The sequence below is a fragment of the Aythya marila genome (assembly GCF_965140915.1).
Source record: "Aythya marila genome assembly, chromosome: 12".
Taxonomy (NCBI): domain Eukaryota; kingdom Metazoa; phylum Chordata; class Aves; order Anseriformes; family Anatidae; genus Aythya; species Aythya marila.
The window spans coordinates 3830701-3850085 of NC_139053.1; the positions used below are offsets into that span (position 1 = coordinate 3830701).

Below are 19385 nucleotides of genomic sequence, written 5' to 3' on the forward strand. Positions count from 1 at the left end.
GGGGATGTTGAGCGAAGCACAAATGCCACTGCTCTGATACAGAACTGATCCGTGGAAGGAAGCAAAAACAAAAGCTGTGTGAGCAGGGAAAGGCGCTGACCACACGTATATTTGGGGATTCGGAACAGAAAGCGGTTCCTCCAGATGCGCTGTCCTTATAAAACATTTAGTGCTCCTACTTCAGCTCTCGCTAAAGCAAACCAATACCAGCCTCCCAGCCGCGCAGGGGCTGCCCCACGCCTGCCAGCCCACGGCCACCGCTCGCCGAGCAGCACGTGGGAGCACAGGGGCTCTCGGGGAAAAGCTGCCTGAACGGGGACATGGCCACGGCAAGAGGCTAGGCCCTCCATCCCGCTCCCCTTGTCAGGACCTCTCCTTTCACCCCCCGGACCCAGGCTCCCTGCTGAAGGCTCCGGCAGCGCCTCCAGCCCCGGGCAGCCTCCTTCCCGGGACGTGCGTGCTGGGTGCCTGCCCTGCCGCCCTCGCAGCCGAATTTCCTGCTCCAGAGCGATGCTGGCCACAAGGAACGCGCTCCCGGCCTTGAGCGAGCACCCACTTTTTAACACCCCCCAGCTCCTCGTGCTCGGCCAGCTCCTGAAGCACCAGCCAGGAGCCACGGATCTCCACACCAACTTCCCCAGCCTTCCTTCTCCCGGCCTCTCCGCGCGGCTGCCACAAAGCCCGGCTCCCCAGCTCACAGCCAGCTCGCCCAGCGCTCCTGCCCGCCACCGCGGCACCGCTCGGCCCCCAAGGAGCCCCCGGCCCCCGCCTGCCCCCGGCCCCTGCCCCGCCGCCAGCAGCCGCCTCCGGGCCCCGTCCCCACGGACCCGCGGCCACGGCCCCGTGCGTGGCGGGCAGGGAAGGAGGAGGAGGGAGGCAGCCGGCTGCCAGCGCCTGGATTAGGGGCCCCGGGGAGGTGCCGGTAGCTCGGGGCTGGCTAATTCCCTGCTCTCGCCAGCTGGGCTCCCCCAGGGGCAAGGAGACAAAAGGGAGCACGAGGGGGATGCTGGGCCCGAACTAGGGCAGCACATGTTGCGCGTGCTGCCGGCTCTGCCGGGGAAAAGAGGAGAAAAACAACAACAGGGGGAAGGAGAGCGCACGGCCGTTGTGTTATTCACTACTCTGCCTTGCTGGCTGAGATTTGGATACTAAAAAATGAGCGCTTTGCAGGAATGGTTAGAAAAATAAACGTGTTTCATACATCCTCCCTTTGGCAGCCAGGCTGCCCGCGTCTATTGTGGGCACTGGTCTGTAGAGGAACAACTGCACCAGGGGAGAGCCCAGAGCACTAAAAACAGTTTTGGTGGATCAAGCTTCAAGGTTCAGCCGTACACTGAAGGTGCCAGGGACCAAAGCCAGGTAACACAGGCCGGGGCAGCTCCTTCAGCTGCGTGACTTCAGACGTGCTTGTGCCAGCCACTAAGTTGGCAAAATCAAACAAATGCTGTAGAAGTTCTCCTTCTGCTCTGAAACGAGCCAATCTACCTCAAAATGCATTCTAGCAGTCAAAGAACAACAGCCCCCGTCCAGCTGCTGCCCTTCAAACATTTGGGCTGTTCAAAAATCAAAACCAAAGGCTGATGTGATTCGGGGAGCGATGCACAAAGACATCGCTGCGCTGCTGTCAGCTGGATTCACAACAATTAACATTGCTGCGGCTGAAAAGCGGAGTTTGTGTTAGAAAGGGAAGCATTTACACAGACAGCTGAAAGCAAAGATTGTCTCCTTCTGTTAGCCTGACTGAGACCTTTCCTCGATTTTCATGTTTAACTTCTTTTTCTTGCACTGTTTGCTCATTCTTTGAGAGGTTAAAAAGAATTGGAAAGCTTTTAGGCCCAGGAACAACCCACCTTGACTTTCTCACAAACAAGATACTAAATTACAAAATGCCTAAAACTGAAGAAATTAGGAAAGAGTCATTATCATTAATCTCTTTATTGAATGAAAAATAGCCCTGTTAATTTTACCTTGCCATTTTCACTTGAAGAAAAGACCTATAATGAACTGAGAAGGAAATTCTAAGGTGTTTTACCCGAGCAATATTTTACTGGGAAGATATATATTAGATGTAGTGTGACACATCTGGCAATGGTGGTTAGAATAATAATTCTACATTAATGCAATCAAAGGAATGTAGCAGAATGAGAAAAATCACTTTCAAAAAGGAGATTAAAGTCATTAAAAATGGCTAATCCTGCAAAGTGGGACTGTTCTAAAATAGAGAATCACATGGCTGGTGCAAGGCTTTTGTCAGTTGCGCATAAGAGAATGAAAACAAGTATTAAAAGGAGAAGAAAAATCAATAAAAAGTTTAATTAGGAAAAAAATAGCATTGAGGAAGCTTCAGGATGTCAGTGGTTTTCAGGATGTATGTGTGGGTCATGAAGCTTAAAGGGCCAAAGTTGATAATCAATCTCCAAGTGGTACAGTAATTTAGCAACTTAATGTTCAGCACGTTTATGGGACTGCAAGCATTTATCATCATCACTGAGGAGCTAATTCCAGCCTCAGCGCATTCAATAAATGTATTTTGCCTTCTAATAAGAGCAATTTGGCCAAACTGCAGTATAAATCATACTTCATTCTCTGTTTATCTTCCAGATAACACGAGCCAAGTTCAGAAATATACACATGAAGCTAAAAGAAATAAAATCAAGTCTTAAAAAAACATGGTCTCTTTTAGGACAGAGACATGCAGCACATCACAGATCGCCAGATGCGAGCAGCGCTGTCTCCTCAGCATACACCGATGGCAACATATTTATTATTTCAAAGTTACATGTATTTTGCTAATAGAAATCAAACAAACGCAACACAATTTCTTAAATACCCAGGGTTTGGCCAAGGAGACAACTTCAGGGACTCCCCTCCTGAGAGGACAAGAAGCCACAGAGGGCAGCTTTGGGAGGTGCTCCTATTCTGCCAGGTTTGTTCCTCTAGCACAGAGCTAGTACCCCAAAGCAACAGCTGCATTAACAAAAACAAGCCCCAAAAATCAATTCCTGAGGAAAAGATTGCTGTTCGATGTAAGTTCAGATTCCCGGTTCTTTCAGAGCCCCTCCACGACACCTAAGCTAAAACGCTCGAAACACTCACATTGCGTTAGACAACTGAAAGTTGGTGGAGTTCTGGCACCCCCAAAAAAAGTAAGCTCCTTTCGAAAACAAACTTGGTATCATGAGACATGCTCACACACTGTCTGTGTCTCAGCTCCTCACGTCCGTGGTAGGGAAAAGCCATCTGCTGCTCAATGGCAAATTGTAGGGCTTACTTCTGCATAGTTGTGAAACCCCGAGACATCCTCAGACAGAAGGCCTGAGAGAAACACTACCAATTTCAATAATTATTATTATCACAGACGCTTAGCTACAAGAATACAACACCAAAATTGAGAGAAAAGGACTGAGAAATCTTCACTAGTGGTTATAGCAAAATTTGAATTGCTCCACTACGCATTAACGCCGAGGATAGATCATTACAATGGATTATGGTAAGAACCTCACACAGCATACGCTGTTCATTTACACTGCAGTGCTGGTGTGAAATAATGCAAATCAAGTTTACATACCAAATGTTTTAAGTTTCAATGTTTTCAGTGCACTGTAACAGCTTTTTCCTTTTTTTCTTTTCTTTTTTTTTTTTTTTGGAGTGTTTAGCCCCATTTTCCTGTATGTTTCTTGCACAGAGAAAACAAAGTAAATATTAAAAAATTGCACTAATATTCCAACCCCAATTTTGATGCCCAAATTGGCTTCACCGAATGCTTTTGCTCTTTGTCACAGAAGGCAATGGTGGGCTATGAACCACCAGCTCTCGGGGCAGCGATGGCATTTTGTGCCGACACAGCACCCGTTGGAGCAGCGCCGCAACCAGGTGGCTGTGTCTGAAACCCAGCGTGCAGGAGCACTCCAACGCGCCTTGCTAAACAACAGAAAAGGGCTTCTACAGCCTAGAATTATCCCTACAAAAACATCACATAACTAGCCCCAGAACTGGTCAGCCCATCCTCACTCAGGCATGAGAGGCACTGGCAGCCCAGGCTGCCCCGAAGGGCTCCATATGCAACTCGGGAACATCGGCTTCTTCACAAAGCATTCCTGATACCTGGCTTATTTCAAGGCACTCTTGTATTTATATATATATATCTATATGGATATTTAATACTCAAAGTGACACTGACTGCGGATAAAAAAGCCTAGGAGGTGCTAATAGAGGGGGCACCGCTGGCAGCTCCCTCGTGATCACAGGCAGAAGGCAGCGGTACCCGCTGGCACGCTCACACGGCAGGCGTTTGTGGTGCGCTACGTTACCAGCAGCTACTGATGCTTTCTGCAACTCCCCAGCTTTGCACTGCCTTTTTTCAGCAAGGTTTTTAAAACAGAAAGGAGGACGTCTGGCTCAATGGAAAATACATATAATCTAATTTTTCTTCTCATGAATAGAGCAACTTGGTATTTAGAATACCAAACCAGCACAAGATGTCGCGCGGAATTTCAAACACGAAATTTGCCGGATGCCTGCTGCAGATAAACTGTTACACATAGCCAGCTTAAACCTAGCTGTCTTTGTTTAAACCTTTCTTTTGTGATCAAAGATGCATTTAATTAGTCTTTTTTTATGCTGCCAGTTACAAAAACACAGAAGAATGTCCATTGAAGCTCAGCTGATACACAGAAACTTGTTAATTCGGCGTTGCCCATCCTGAGCCCTGGTCTCCCATTAGCAAAGATGTCAGGACTCAGTAGTGGCCATCGATAGGATGAGACGTAATTCAACGCAGATGATAAAATCAGAAAGTTACTTTTAACATTGCTGCTCTTCCATCAAACAGCCTGTATTTTAGAAGTAACAAAAATTAATCTCTCACTAAATAAGTTATTTCTCACCTCAGTAAATGGCATAATAAGGGGTGGAGGAGAAAGTTTTATGTTAGATCTAGGAATAAACGAAATGCTTTCAGGGTTGAATCACTGTTTTTCTTTACTCCCTTTGGAAAAGCAGCAGATACTATATTCTGCTGTGCATCATGGACTTGGGACTGAAAACAGCTGCACTCTAATTACATGTAAAGTGTACCAAAACATTCCTTTTATCACAGACTGTAAATCTGTTAGCATCTGTCTCTCCTTTGTTTCTTCCACAAGATACAAGCTTGTTTCTACATTTTTCTCACCTGTAGCGGTGATTAAAATTCATTATAAATGAAAGGAGTGAACACTAAAACAAGTTCCTCTGTGTACAGTTCTAAACTCAAATTAGAAACAGCTGTTTGCTAATTCATGCAGTGATGTTTTGTCGTGCTCTGTGAATCAATAATAACTCACCCTATTTCTCCAGAAATGTTAGGATTAGATGTAGATTTTGCTTAGCCGTTTGCTCTTCAGAAATGCTCAAATACACATTCTGTCTTTTTTAAGCAAGATGAGAGGATGATACCAGCAGAATCATCAATGAATTAACAGGAAGATCTTAATAGCTTGCTGCTTGTGCTTACCCTGCTTCCTAGAGGGTCCTGTGCCATTCCTGCCGGCTTTGAGACCTACAGAGCATTTAGCAAGAAGGCTTTTTGTAAGGCGGATGTCAAAGAGCCAGCCTGTATTGGGGTCACATGCACACGTCGTGGATGCGGCAGTCACACAGAGAGCACTATGAAATGTGAGGTTGGGCTGCGACACGCACAGCTTCCAAACACAAGGAATGACAAAGCCCTTAGGAAAACAATCCAAATAGAACAATTATTGCTTATAATAATTACTTATAAAATTTTCTGTAATAAATGGCAGTACTTAGGCTAATTGTTAGTCCTATTTCTCCATACTGTCTTAGCCAGAGCACAACCTTCAGATGACCCTACTGGCCCTACAGTCACACAATTACACTCTGCACTTCTTGCTACTGGACGCCAACATCTATCATGATTTCAACACCAGATTACACAAAACAAAGAGACAAGACACAGTGGTTAAGGGCTTCGCCTGTTTCATTTTTGTATCTAAGCCCCCGGACGCAGGCTGCCTTTTGACCAGCCGTGGTGGCTGGCTCGCAGCGCCTGCACTCGCTGCCGCAGAGCTCGGACATCCAGCCCGGGGCGGTGGAAGAGCATCGCCCTCCACGAAGCTCTGTGCCATACAGACGAGGGAAGTCCTTTTCTCAGTTCTAAGTGAAGGGGTCTTTCCTTCCTCCTGTTTCGTTGCTGTAAGCAGTAACAGGGTGCTAACTGCACAGCACAAACCCTGGTGTCAGGACTCGGAGCCACTCGTGGAGACGCGGCCAGCAGCAGAGCCCTTCTGGTGGGATGAAGCGAGACTTCCAATTCCCTCCCTGACTTTCAGTCCGGCTGTTCCTGAATGCAGCAGGCACCTGCTCTCAGGCTGCTCAGCCGAGTACCTGTGGGGTCTGCCAGCCTCAGGATCTGCCCCTCGGTTCACGCCTTGGCTGAGCATCGGAAAACCAGTCTAGCCTGGAGAAGCTCAATGAACACTGGAACCAAAATTAAGAAGAGACGGACTTTTTCTCTACAAACTGACCAAACCAGAGTGATTTAATTGAATGCTTTACTGTGCTCATTTTCATGTCTCTGAATTGTACTTTCAAGTGAAGATTAAGTCATCAATTACAATCCATTAGGCTCATTCATGAAATTCATTTCAGGGTCAGGTTCTGTGCGGTGAGCAGGGACCCTGGAAGCTGACGGGGGCAGGCAGTGCTTTCCGCAGGATACTCAGCTTGGGCAAAGCGAGCCGGAGCTCGTTTTGATGGCATGGGCAGCAGATTGGAGGAGCAAGAGCCTTTAAAACTGGGGCAGTGGCAAAGTAGGACAAAAAGAGTGCTGCCAAGCCCTCTCAGATAAGCTGCTGTTACTGCTAGGACAAATGCGTGTCTACTACTGTGCTGGCAGGCAATAGCAGCGCGGTGTTTCCACTGCTGCAGAGCTCCGTTCCAACTCCTTGGCCATGTATCAACTGCGAGCCGAAAGAACCATGAAGGAGGGAGAAAACTGGGACCAGACACCACGAGTGCTCTGCGTCTTCTGGGTCGGGTCACCAAAAGCGCCTGCCTTGCTAGGATGGTTTTTGGTGAGGAGATCTTCAACTGGATGCTACGCAGTGACCTGGCCTCCTGCCATCCCCGCCTTTAACATAACAAAATTCTTTCCCAAGACCAGATTTTTGCTCCTAAATGGGTATTTTCCACCGGTGCTCAGTAGAGGCTATACCAATTGCCATGCTCCCAACCTGAGAAAAACCTCATGTTTTAAATCGCAGCCCTGCACAGGACTTTACTGCCAAGCTTTCCGGCCTGAGGAATTTAAAGCTGGTCGTATTATTAGAGCAAGTTGCAGGGGAAAATAAAACCAGCTTGTTAAGTTAGAAAGAGCGGGCTGTTCCAGGCTCTCATTTTGATCTAGGTGGGAAAACTGTGACGCACTTACAAACTTAATAGGTTGACGTTGATGATGAATAGGCCTAATGCTGAAAAACACATGTTGGCTGAAATTACTCAGCAATAAACAAACAGTGAAAAACAACAACATCCAGATCTTGTGCTGCCTTCAAAGAACTGGGGAAGGAAAATCAACAAATTACACGGGACCGGCGGTATCAAGTAACCTGCTTTATGGTTACGCATACGCGTTATTGGTCTGATTTCCAAACGTGTTGTGCATTCACATCGACCCCACTGAAATCACCAGCAATGGCGGCTGCCGAACCCTCCCAAAAATCCAGGTGATGAACATTAAACCTAGCCACATCGACGCGGAGGTGTTTTCAGAGAGGCGCACACATTCCCCGTCCCCTTTATGAATTCTGGGCCGGGATCTCACGCAGACGCGGTGCATGGCAATGAAGAGGCACTTGTGAGCCCGCAGCTCGCAGGCCGACGAGCAGCAGTAGTTATTTACGCAGCTCTGCTCCATGCAGCTCCTCCGGGCCTTTACCCGGCCACATCCGAGGGGGCTCCCATGCCTCAGAGACCCCCGCGGGTACGCCTGCAGCTCAGGCCCCGGCCCGCCCCGGCCTGGAGATGGCGTTTGCTCCAGCTGGGCAAAGCTCCTGCTCCGCGGGGAGTGCTACGGCAAAGTACCATTAGTTAAGACTCTGGGCTTGCTACAGTGAACAATTTTTTTTAAATATTTCATTTAAAACTAAAAAAAAAGACCTGCAAATGTAAAAGCACCCTGTTGAATACTGAGCACGTTCCTGAGTCTTGTTTGGTTAAACGTGGGTGATGAATCTGTTCGGTGTTTGTGAGAGGCCTGAGGGGAATGGCACTGAGGCCGGAAAGGAAGCTCTCTGCCTATCAATACCCGACAGAAATAACTGAGAGGTTTAAAAAGGAAACAGCTATAGATTTGGGGCTCTGCAAGATGAAAGCCAAACCATGTGGCTTGCCTGGGAGAGGCACGTATTCCATGCTGCATGGTAACACGGCTTCTGTGCCACTAGCAGCAAGCAGCATTTTAAATAGGAAGCGGCTTTTGGAACAAGCAAGCAGAAGTGTTGGCCAGCCGGTACCCATCCTTCCCGGCACATCCCTGCTCCCCTGCACCAAACGTAACACGTGAGAGGCCTTTCAGGCAGCGACCCGGTGCCTGTGAGCTGCTGACTCGCCCCCCGTCGCAGCAGCAGAGCTCTGTGGGCTGCGGGGCTCCGCCAAGTGGTGCCCGTGCCGCAGCACCGTGGGGTGACGGCTCACCAGGAACCCTCTGCTGCGGGCACCAGGCCCCGACGGCCGCCCACACCGTGCTCCATCTCCTGCATGGTGAGCCTGCGGAGAGCTTTTGGCCCTGTCTGAGTTCTTTAGGGGCTTCTGAGGATACTGGCCAGAAGACAAGAGCTCCAGAGAAGCCCTCCCACAGGATCAGCGCAGGCAGGAGGAGCGCAGGCAGAGGCCGGCAGCCCCAGTGCCCGGCCACACGCCTGCCGAGAGGCGCGCAGAGCCAGCAGCCACTGCCCTCGTGCTGCAGGAGCATCGCCCACGTCAGCCCAAAGCACATCCCACAGCAGGACGGTGCTTTCCTTGGTTTCCCAACAGCAGTGGTGTCCTCCCCCCGAACTGCTTGACGCGGCTTTAGGGGCTGGTTGCCTGCACTCAGATATCCCTGCTTCACCCGGGAATGCAGATCTCTTTCTGACCGTGTGCTGCTGGTTTTTTCTCTCCTTCCTGTAAACGTGGATTGCTCAATTTATTCTAGTTAGTGACTGTCTCCATGTCTCCTTGGCCATAGACACGGAGAGTGAATTTGTAATGAAGGAAGGTGTAGGGCACAATTATTTGTTTAAATGGGATTAAAATTAAGGTCGGAGTGGGCACTGAATCATCTCTATTTATCCCTGAAGTGGAAGGCCAGCAGACATTTGGCACTTGCAAATAAACACCTCTTTCCCCACCCTCCCTCGCAAACAGCACGCCTCCCACCCGAGAGCACTCTCACACAGACATCCGCACCGATATCACCGAGTTAAAGGGAATAAAGGGAAAAGTTGTGTTGTACCTTCCTCCCTCACTCTACCTACACAATGCACAATGGTTATACTCACAACGAGTAGCTGGGGATGCTAATAGAAGGAATGAGAAGGCAGTGGGGAGACAGGGTGGATTACCTTAGAGGTGCACCTTGGTACTGCAGGAACTGGAAGCATTCGGCTGGCTGTAGAGGAGTGCACTAAAATAAGAAGTGGGTGGCAGCTGGGGGCGGGCGTTTGGGTGGGACTGGCGCAAACCAAAGCACTAACAGCAAAGCACGAAAGAACAAAATCACAAAACCTCTCGTTTCAGAGAAATCAGGTGTCTGAGGTTCGACAGAGACACGGGCACCTCCAGAACCAGGTGTGCTCAAGAAATGCTCTCCAGACGACTGATGGCTGGAAACACCACCACTCCCCGAGTCAAGTAACAAGTTGGTGGCAGTGGCGTTTACCCAGATGTGAAAAGGTTGGGTACCTGCCCCTAGATCTCCAGTGTGGGATGTCTCATATTGTGTCCCATCTCTACTGTCCTAAAGAGTCAAAACAGTGACTGCAAGGTGTATAAAACACGGTGACTGCTGAGGAGAAGAAATGCCACTAAGCTGGACATAACTGAGTAGGGAACGAAAATGTTTCTGGAAAATAGAAAACCATTGGTTTCATAACCAATGGGAGGAGTTTTAAAGCTCAGACTAGCTCCATTTACCCAAACCCTACCATCCTAAATACCTATAAATACTGCAAACTCACACCTTTAGCCAGAATAAACACTTGTGACACTGAATTCTATCCTTTCCATCTTACACTCACTTCAAAACACAGACGTGTGAGCACCAAGAACTATGCGAGTACCAACCCTGGTTCCCCATCGAGACTTTGTTATCTTTCTGTGTTTAAGACAGGAGTGCAGTGTCTGTCTCCTGCCAAAAACCAGAAACTCCACCTCAATCGTGGAGCATCCGAGTATAAAATTAATCTTCTGAGTAGTAAATATTCGATTAACATAATGCAGGAACTACATGACTTGAAATAATCTACTTTAGAGGTCAGGGTCCTGGATCACTGAGAGCTGATTCTTAAAGATATATAAGACTCTAAAAACCAACCAAAAGGTTTTTTCCATTGTCTAGGATTACCACGCCTTCCACCTTTAGATTTACCATGACAATAACCGCGAGGGCAGGAAGCTTCCAGCAGTGTGTCTACCCTGAAGTCACTGTACTCAAGCTAAGAGTGACTCCTTCAGTTCTTGGGCTGGGCTGAAGGTACTGAACCTGATGGGATTTTTCCCTGTGTTGCTCTGTACCCGAACGTCCATTTTCCAGCGCAGGGGCTAACAGAACAGGAAGCAGAGGCGTGGGCACTGAAGGAGGAGCCACTATCAATGCCCAGAAATACACCATGTCGGCCAGCTGCCCAACTTGTACAAAAGCATTACAAAAGTCAACTGAGCCAACGGTTTACAGTTTCACTCTATTTTCCATCTTAAACTGTATTATTATCTTTCTAATAGCATTAGAGAAGCTTCCACTGCAGCCACGGAAAGCAGACAGCCCCTAACAGATTCCTGTCTGAATTTTTGTGCAAAGTGTGAGCAGGTAACAATATTTACCATGTACAGTAATTATGAAAAACTGTGAGATTGTGTAATTATGTATTTTAATTACATGATCTGATTAGCTTTTTTAATCACTTCATAAAAAGAAAGGAAATTCACCGAGGTTGTCAGAAAGTTAATAAAAATAAGGTAATTCACGGCTAAGGCTCACCATGGTGCCTTTCTAACTACTTCCTTGCTACACCCCACTGTGCCTAGGTATTGGAGGTCAACTATAAGTATTAATTTCCTCACTTTTATTAACTTTGGTGACAACATCCATGCTCTTTTGGCATGGGTTTTTTTGGTTGTTGTTTGTTTGTTTCATTAGGAAATGTTTTTCATTTATCTGACTGATATTTGAAGAGATGGCAGGCTCTTCAAAACCAGCAGCCTGGTTGATCTGAAGCTCTTCACAAGAGGAGCCTTGCCTGTCCCTGTCCCTGTCCCTGTCCCTGTCCCTGTCCCTGTCCCTGTCCCTGTCCCTGTCCCTGTCCCTGTCCCTGTCCCTGTCCCCGTCCCCGTCCCTTCCAAAGGCATCCCCGTGGAGCGGTCACTGCACCAGCAGCCTGCCAGGCCCCAGCAGCTGAGGCTGGCTGGCGATATTGGTAGCTCACGCTAAAGCAGGGCCCTCGCCGTGCACAGAAGTCATCCCAGCGCCGCAGCAGCAAGAAGGAAACCAGCCCCTGGAGTCAGACGGATGGCAGCAGGCAGCTGAGCCCAGGGCCACCGAGCAAAGAGGTGGCAGCAGCAAAAGGCACGGCTCCTGCAGGAGCCCGAGGTGCAGGAGAAGAGGTCTGCCTGCTCCAGGCCCAGAAATCTCCCCAGAAATCTCCCCAGGATGCACAGAGAGCCCCTGGGAGCCATCCTGCTGCACTCACGGGCTGGAAGGAAGGGCCGAGAAGCCTTCTCCTGCTCCCGAGGCAGGCCAGAGCACGTGTTTCAGCTCTGGAAAACAATTTTTCTAACTTTTGGATGCGATTCTGCTCTAAGGAAACATTTTGTTTATATCCAAGCTGGGATTCTATAATGTAATACTTGGCTATCAGATCGAGCAGCTCTGTTTTACTCATTTTTGGTTCCCTCTCTCCCCCTCCAGCCCTTCTTGCTTTTCCTCCTCTCCCTCTTTACCTTCCCACTGCCTCTCCCTCAATTCTCTGGGGAGCACAAACCGCTCTGGGAAGCTCAGCGGGCTGACAGGAGCAGCAATGTAATCGAGGTAGGCGTGCAGGGGCCGGGCACCTCAGACCCTGCCGCGATGAAGCCCACGCGGGCTGCCCCGGCTGCGACCCACGGGGGGAGCCGCGCTGCCTGCTGTGGGGGGACGGGGCTGCCGGCGGGCCCAAAGCGGTCATCTCACGGCTCCTTCTGAATATTGGAACTGAGCTGGCACAGAATGCATTCATTGGGAAGGGAAGCTGTGCTCCCAGAAGGAAAAGACCACAAAAAAAGCCTCCCTTTTCCAAGAGAAATCTAAGCCAGTTCCTGGCCAGGGATCACTTAGGTTTTCATCTCCGTTTTAGAAGCCTCGCAGTGCGTCCCCCCAGCCCTGCCCCATCCAGGCAGAGCACCACGACGCTGCTCCAGCAGAAAAGGGTGGGTGAGGAGAATGGGGGCTCTTCTCCGTGATGCTGACGTAGCTCTGTGACGCCTGCTCTGAAGCCTGCTTCTCTTTGCATTTGGTTCTTTGGATGCCATAAAACGGACCTTAACACTGGATCTTTTGAAATGAGTTTCCTGACTGATAGGGAGGTTTAAGAGCTATAAAAGACAAGAACTGAGGACAAACGCCAGTTATTTCCTAAAACAAAAAGCTGAAAGCGTTTGCTGGCATGATGCAGTACCAAGCTCTGATCCAAGACATCCAAAGACAGAACTCTCCTTCCTGGCAGTCTCCAGCCTTGCCGTTTTGAACTGCACCATGCTTCTTACTAACCATCTCTAAATAATCCCATCATCTTCCGGGATGCTGTTCTGTGACGAGCTGTTCTCTAGCAATTCCTAGTAATTTTAGAAGTTACCATGCATTACTGCCTTCTCTCCTTCCCCTCCGCGCACAGTTTTCATCTTGCTCCTTCCTGCCACTTCTCCATCCTCTCCCAAACTCAAATTATCAGACTGTAAACACGGGCAGGTCCAGACACCCAAGGGGTGAGCCAAGATCTTGTCTCCTGGGGAAACTGCCATAGTGAACTCAATGAGTATCTGTGACGTTTGCTGGTACTAGGGAATAATATTTCCCTTGGGCACTTTCTGGATAGAGTCTACCACCTGGGTTAAGTCATTATTACAATCAAGCAGAAAAAAAAAGGGGGAGGGAGAGAAAAGATGAAAAAACACTACAGCAAGCATCATTAGAGCTCATCAAAAGTGCATTAGAGAACACCTGATAATACACTCTGAACATTAATGATCCTTACGATATACCATATTAATGCAGATGTTATCTGAATTTATGGAAACCAAATTTTGCATTCACTCATTTCCCTAAAATAGGTGTTTAAAAACAACAACAACAAGGAAAGGAAAAAAAAAACACCCTCTCTAAGAACTATTAGTTGCCTGTCTCAGGAAACAGATAGATAAAGTAAAGCCTCTGATCCCATACGTGTTGCTGATCACAAATCCACAAAGCTCCAACAAGTCCTCCGCCCTCGGAATGCTGTTGGCATTCACTGGCACCATGCTACAGCTAAAATGGATGATGGTAAGCCAATATTAATAAAAGGGTTGTGGTTGTGTTGGCTTAAATTGGGCTATTATTGCTACTAAGATCAATTTTACTGGCAGCCTCAAACTCTCCAATGCTGGGCAGCAATTCCCCTTGCAATTTTTCCCCCTTCCCATTCTGAGGGAGAGGCACGAATGGCACAGGACTGACAGTGCCACTGCTAGAAGGTGCTGAGTGCCCGGTTTGAGCCAGAACAGCTCCTTGTCTGAAGAGCCTCATTCTTCAGCCCGTAACTGAAATGGAGGTCAAAAAATTAATTCTAGGCGCTGCTTAAGTCCTGTGTTCCTCCTTTACGGAGACTGCAAATCATGTCAAGTTCTGCATAAATAGGTTTTGTGGGGGTATTAGAGGGTGAATTACTGTCATCTAGGTGCTAGTGCTTAGCAAAGCAAGGGCTATCAAACTCGTTTTGCCAAAATCCAATGTGAACTGCTGCTCGCAAAGAAGGAAGGTCACCCAACCAAGAACACGTCACAAAAGCGGTGAAAGGAAACAACAAAAAAAATATCTGAACCACATTCTTACGAAGGAGTGTTTTATAAATACGATGGTCACCCCTAAAGACCGTTTTGCTCATTGCTATTTGAAAGCCAAAGTGAAATCTTTTTCCTAAGGAAGGACCTGGTAAGGTTTGCAGCATCGCAGAATTACTTCTAGAAATACGGGAAGCAGGAATTATTTTTAGTGCAGCTGAGAGGCCAGGCATATTTCAGGCAATCTCCCAGAGCCTGCTTCTATACCATGTGGGACATAAACCCACAAACTATGAAAGAACCCAAATCAGTATTGTTTTCTCAAGTGACATCCATTATCCCTCATCTGAGAAAATTAACACGTGTATCCAGAAGCTCAATAAACTAAGCTCAGAGCTAAAAGTCTGGGATTAACTCTTTCTGCGTCGCAACGAGTGCCATCCTTTAAGTCAGCAAACTGCTAACCCATTCTATTTTATATTCAGGGCTGCTGCCGTTTAAACCAACCAGGGGCATCCAAATGCATTTACACTCCAGCACAATTTCGAAACGTTACAGTACACGGGGTAATCGAGAATTTCCAAATTCCAAACAGCTACAGAGATATAAAAATGGAAATACAGAAGGGCCATTAGACCAACACATGCTGGTTTGGGTAGCATTAGGAAGAGTGTCACAAAATGAATAAAAACCAGCTTTTGTGCAAAGTCTTTTTTTTTTTTTTTTTGACATCTGAGTTAGAGAATGTATCTAGCAGTAAAACACTATGAACGTTTAATATAGGCAACCTTTGTTGCTTTGCCAGCTTATTTCTACATCAAATGATAATATTTGAAGATTTCTATTCCAGGCAAGTGTTCGTATTTTTTTTTTCGTCTTCCTGATCTGCCAAAAGATAGGAAGTTCAATCGATCCGATTTTTTTTCTCCTTTTTACCCAGATTAGTAGATGGAACAGTCCATAAATCTGACTGGTGCGTATTCCGAAAAGTTAAGCACCAATACTCAGAATGATTGATAATGCTGCATCTCCTACCTAAGTACACAGAAAACTCCAGGCAGGTTTTTTGATTCTAGACTGAGTTTTACAGAGTCCCACGCTCTGTCATGCTAAAACAAAATAAAATAATTAATAAAAAACAGGTATCCAGAACAAACGCAAGCAAGGCTTGCTTTGATCCACCAAGTGCATTGTACTGATTTCCAGACAGTGCTCTGGGGTGGCTAAATTAGGAAAGCAGTGAAGAGCAAGCCACAGTTTGTGACATCAACAGAGGAAGAGTCGGGCAGCTTTCTGCAAGCCGCCTGTAATTTCTCCCAGCACTGCAGAAACACATCTTGCATCTGGTGGCACGTCCTTCTCGGGGACATTTCGCTAACTAGCTACCCAGCAAGGCTGCAGGAAACATAACGCGCACAGAACAGCAAATTCTGAGGCAGGAATAATAATAATAATCTGATCATTACCCCAGCGCTTTAAAAATCGGACCCCATGGCGAGACGCCAAAATAAAACATCAAAGGGGGCCTCCACGAGCCAGGCTCAGATCAACATTGGGGTGAGAGCCTGCTGCCTCCCTACCCTGACAGCAGGCAAGACAAGTTGGAGACATCTGCTGGGAGGCCAGGGGTCAGGCTGCCCGGGCTGCAGGCAGAGCACGATGGAAATGAGTGCACGGAGTGAGCCCACGCGGGGGGCTGCAGGGGCCCTGCGAGGAGAGGCCGGGGGCTGCCCCGTGCAGGACACAGCTGGCCCCGCAGCAGGCCCACCAGCCAAGGTGGTGCTGCCTCAGTGGAAATCCACTTCTGAAGGGGTAAAGTGTTGGCCGGCAGTGAGAGCGAGGGGATGAAGGCGGGCCAAACAGCCCTGCGAGCTGCCAGGCAGGAGAAGGGGGAAGGAGGTGGTGCTCCAGGCACAGGAGCAGAGGCTGCCCCACAGCCCGGGCACGGACCACAGCGAGCAGGGGAAGAGTGTGAGGAGGAAGCAGCAGCAGAGGGGAACTGTTACAGACTGACCGTAACCCCCCTTCCATCCCTCCTGCAGGACTTGGGGAAAGGGAATTTAATTTTCCCCAAGCCGAGTCTGTTCTGTCTGTGACAGTAGTTGGTAAGCGATGGCCCTGTCTTTATCGCGACCCGCGAGCTTTCCCATCTCATTTTCTCTCCTCGTCCTGTGGAGGAGGGGGATGAAGGAGCGGCTGGGTGGGCGGCTGGCAGCTGGCTGAGGTTAGCCCACCACAGGGCAGCTGACTGCAAAAGCCTCCCCAAAATTAAAATCACAAAACAATGCCTAAATCTGTACCTATGGCTTTGTGGGCCTGAATTTATTGCTTGCCTAGAGTATGTATTCCATTAAAAACATTTCTACCGGTAATGTGAAATGCAAGGACTTGCTACCAGCACGAATAAACGCTGCTGGTCCCTCAAACTGGAGGCTCTGGTTGCCATCACGCTGCTCGCAGGGTCACTGCTGCCTGCACGCCACCATCCCAGCCCGCCTCTGCCGAGGGGTGGTGCAGATGGGTGGGCTTTGTCGTGGCAGAGGGAGAAGCAAGTTGTTCCAAAGATAGCTTAGAAAGAAAAACAGACCAATGTGCAAGATGAAACACTATACAGACGGATTCAAAAGCAGGTTTCCATGTGTGCTGAAACACTGGGGGCCAAAAAGCAAGGAGCCTTTAAGTTGCTGCATCTTTTAAAAATCAAAAATCCATCAATGAAAGATAACCCTCCATATTTTTTCCTATAAAAGAACTTTGATTTCTTGGAAAAATCAATGAAGCTTGATTACTGAAAATGGCCGCGTGAACACGAACACCCTTCAGGCATCTCTCAAGCACCTCTGCAAATCACACGGCAGCGCGAGGCACATGCCACTGCCGCTGCTCGCATCCTCGCCCACACACTACCGAGCTTTCTGAAGACGCGATGGAAGAAACTAGCAAGCTGAAAACAGTGCCTTCGCTACACGGTGCTCCTCACACCTGGCTCGTGGCATGCCTGAGGACGTCGCAGAGAAGCTGCTTTCAAAACCCAGCCGCAGGGATTGCTTCAGCAGTTGAATGAGATGAGACAACCAGTGTGTGTGGTGCTGCCGAGCAGCCAGGGATCTCAGGCGCTGCCGAGGGTCCGCTGAAGAAGACCTGCTCTTCTGTCAGGCTGTGCCAGGGTGCGCAACAGGAAAAAGCACGTGCATGACATTTGGAGGAGCCAAAGTGTCAGTGGTCCCATCAAAAAGAACCACACGTCCACACGTGAGGCCTTGGGATGTCTCTGCATCCTTGTACCAAACCCTGTTGCAAGCTACCCATGAAGGTGCCGAGGTTACCTAAAGGCTGCCCATGATTCCTCACGCATCTCTGCCGGACCGCTGCCAGCAGCACTTTGTGCTTCCTCTTTCACAAAAAGCGCCCTCCATAAACACAGGGACTAACACAACTCCTCACATCAGAGCAGAAGTCCAGACTTTGTGAACAGTGTGCTCGGCCTCCTCAGTGACCACGGAGCCTCTAGGTGTGCTGGGCTCCTTCTCTGCCCACAGAGGCAGAAGTTGAATGTTTTGAAGTGGAACATTTGCCAGACACTCTGCAAGCAAAACAGCATTCAAAACAGCATCCGTGACTATTTTCCAACTTCCAACAAGGGAAGGGAAAGGTGGGAGACAGGATCATCAGCTCTATCTCCTGACCAAGGCAACAAACACATCTGGTGCAAGTTGATCTGTTTTAACCAAGGACCCCACTGGCTTTTGAACTCGGGACAGAAGATACTCAGTTTGCAGAGACCCGCATTCGTTCTCCTACAAGGATGTGACAGAGCTTACGGGTGTGCAGCACGATCAGAAGGAAGCAATAATATGTCAAGTCACAAGTTATTGCAGTCCCTTCCCAACATGGCTGGGTATGGGAGAGCCCAATGTCCACACATCCATAGGGTTCAACTGGGGAACAGTTTTGTCAGCACACGGTCCCTTAGAAGTTCAGGTTTTCTTTAGATTGTTAATCACAATTGCTTGCTATTCACACTTAGTTGTTACAGTATGAAGCTTAACCTGACTTCTGCTGGGAGAAGAGCAATACGAGTCATGAAGGCCTTTTCCACCTTGGTGATAGGGAAACCCTGCCTCGCAAACAGGGAGGGGGACCAGGGCACCTTACAATCGACACCAAGAGAATTACCTCCTGGGAGCCCCACAGGTCACTCGGTCCTGATATCCATCTTTGTCAAATCCTTCGTGACTAAGCGGACTAAACTATAGGGAAGGGGCAGGACAGCACAGTGGATCTATTTGACAACGAACAGCTAAGAAACGGTACCTTTGTCCATGGAATTCTTAAAATAAGGTTGCAGAAAACGCTATTTTGAGTCTTAAGGGCAGAAGCAGGAGCTCAATGGCCCACAGAATGGATGTTTAACTTCTTTATGGAATCCAAACCTCATTTTCAAACAAAAGAAGTTCAGCAGACACATGAGAAAAGCCAGCTGAAGTTTTCTTAGCGATTGTTCTGTTAGGTTGGACATCTTGTTTACCGTACCGCTGCATACACAAGTTAGTGCGAGCCTTAACCACGGAGAAGCCCACCCGTTTCGCATCAGCCATATCCTCCCCATCTCGTCCACGTTGGGTTGTGTTTGTTGTTTTGTTTTGGCTGTTTTGCTCTGAAACAGCAACACCACGAGACGGCTCTGCACTTCCCCACGGCTGCGCCCCGCCGACACGAGGCTCACGGCGGCACCGAGGGAGCCAGGCGGAGGCCGGGCGCCCCTTCAGTCCCGTCCCCCTTTCCTCCAAACACTGAGACATTTCACGGCACTTCTCCGTAAGATGCACGGGCATCTACAAACATCTGGCAGCTCACCAGCCAGCAGCTCTCGCTATGGTCTGTAATTTCTCGAGTCTAACCTGTAATTCAGCCTAGCTCCAGACTGCCGGTGATTTCCAGCGATACGAGCGGCGGCTCTGGCCCGACTCCGTTCCCAGCAGCACAGGCCAGCTGCCGGCACTGCGAGCAGGAGCGGGGCTCTGCTCAGGCGTCTTCCTCAGGCATGGGAAAGCAGGAGTCCAAGGAGCGCGCTGCTCCCTGTTCATCAGAACACCTCCTGTCACTCTGTCAGC

The 19385-nt window shown here is 48.7% G+C and overlaps 1 protein-coding gene across 3 annotated transcripts in view; it reads right to left on the reverse strand.

Annotated features, from left to right (window-relative positions):
* The window catches only part of ZNF423 (zinc finger protein 423), a 209708-nt gene that overhangs the window by 96462 nt on the left and 93861 nt on the right, over nucleotides 1–19385 (reverse strand). The gene's annotated exons all lie outside the window — the stretch shown is intronic.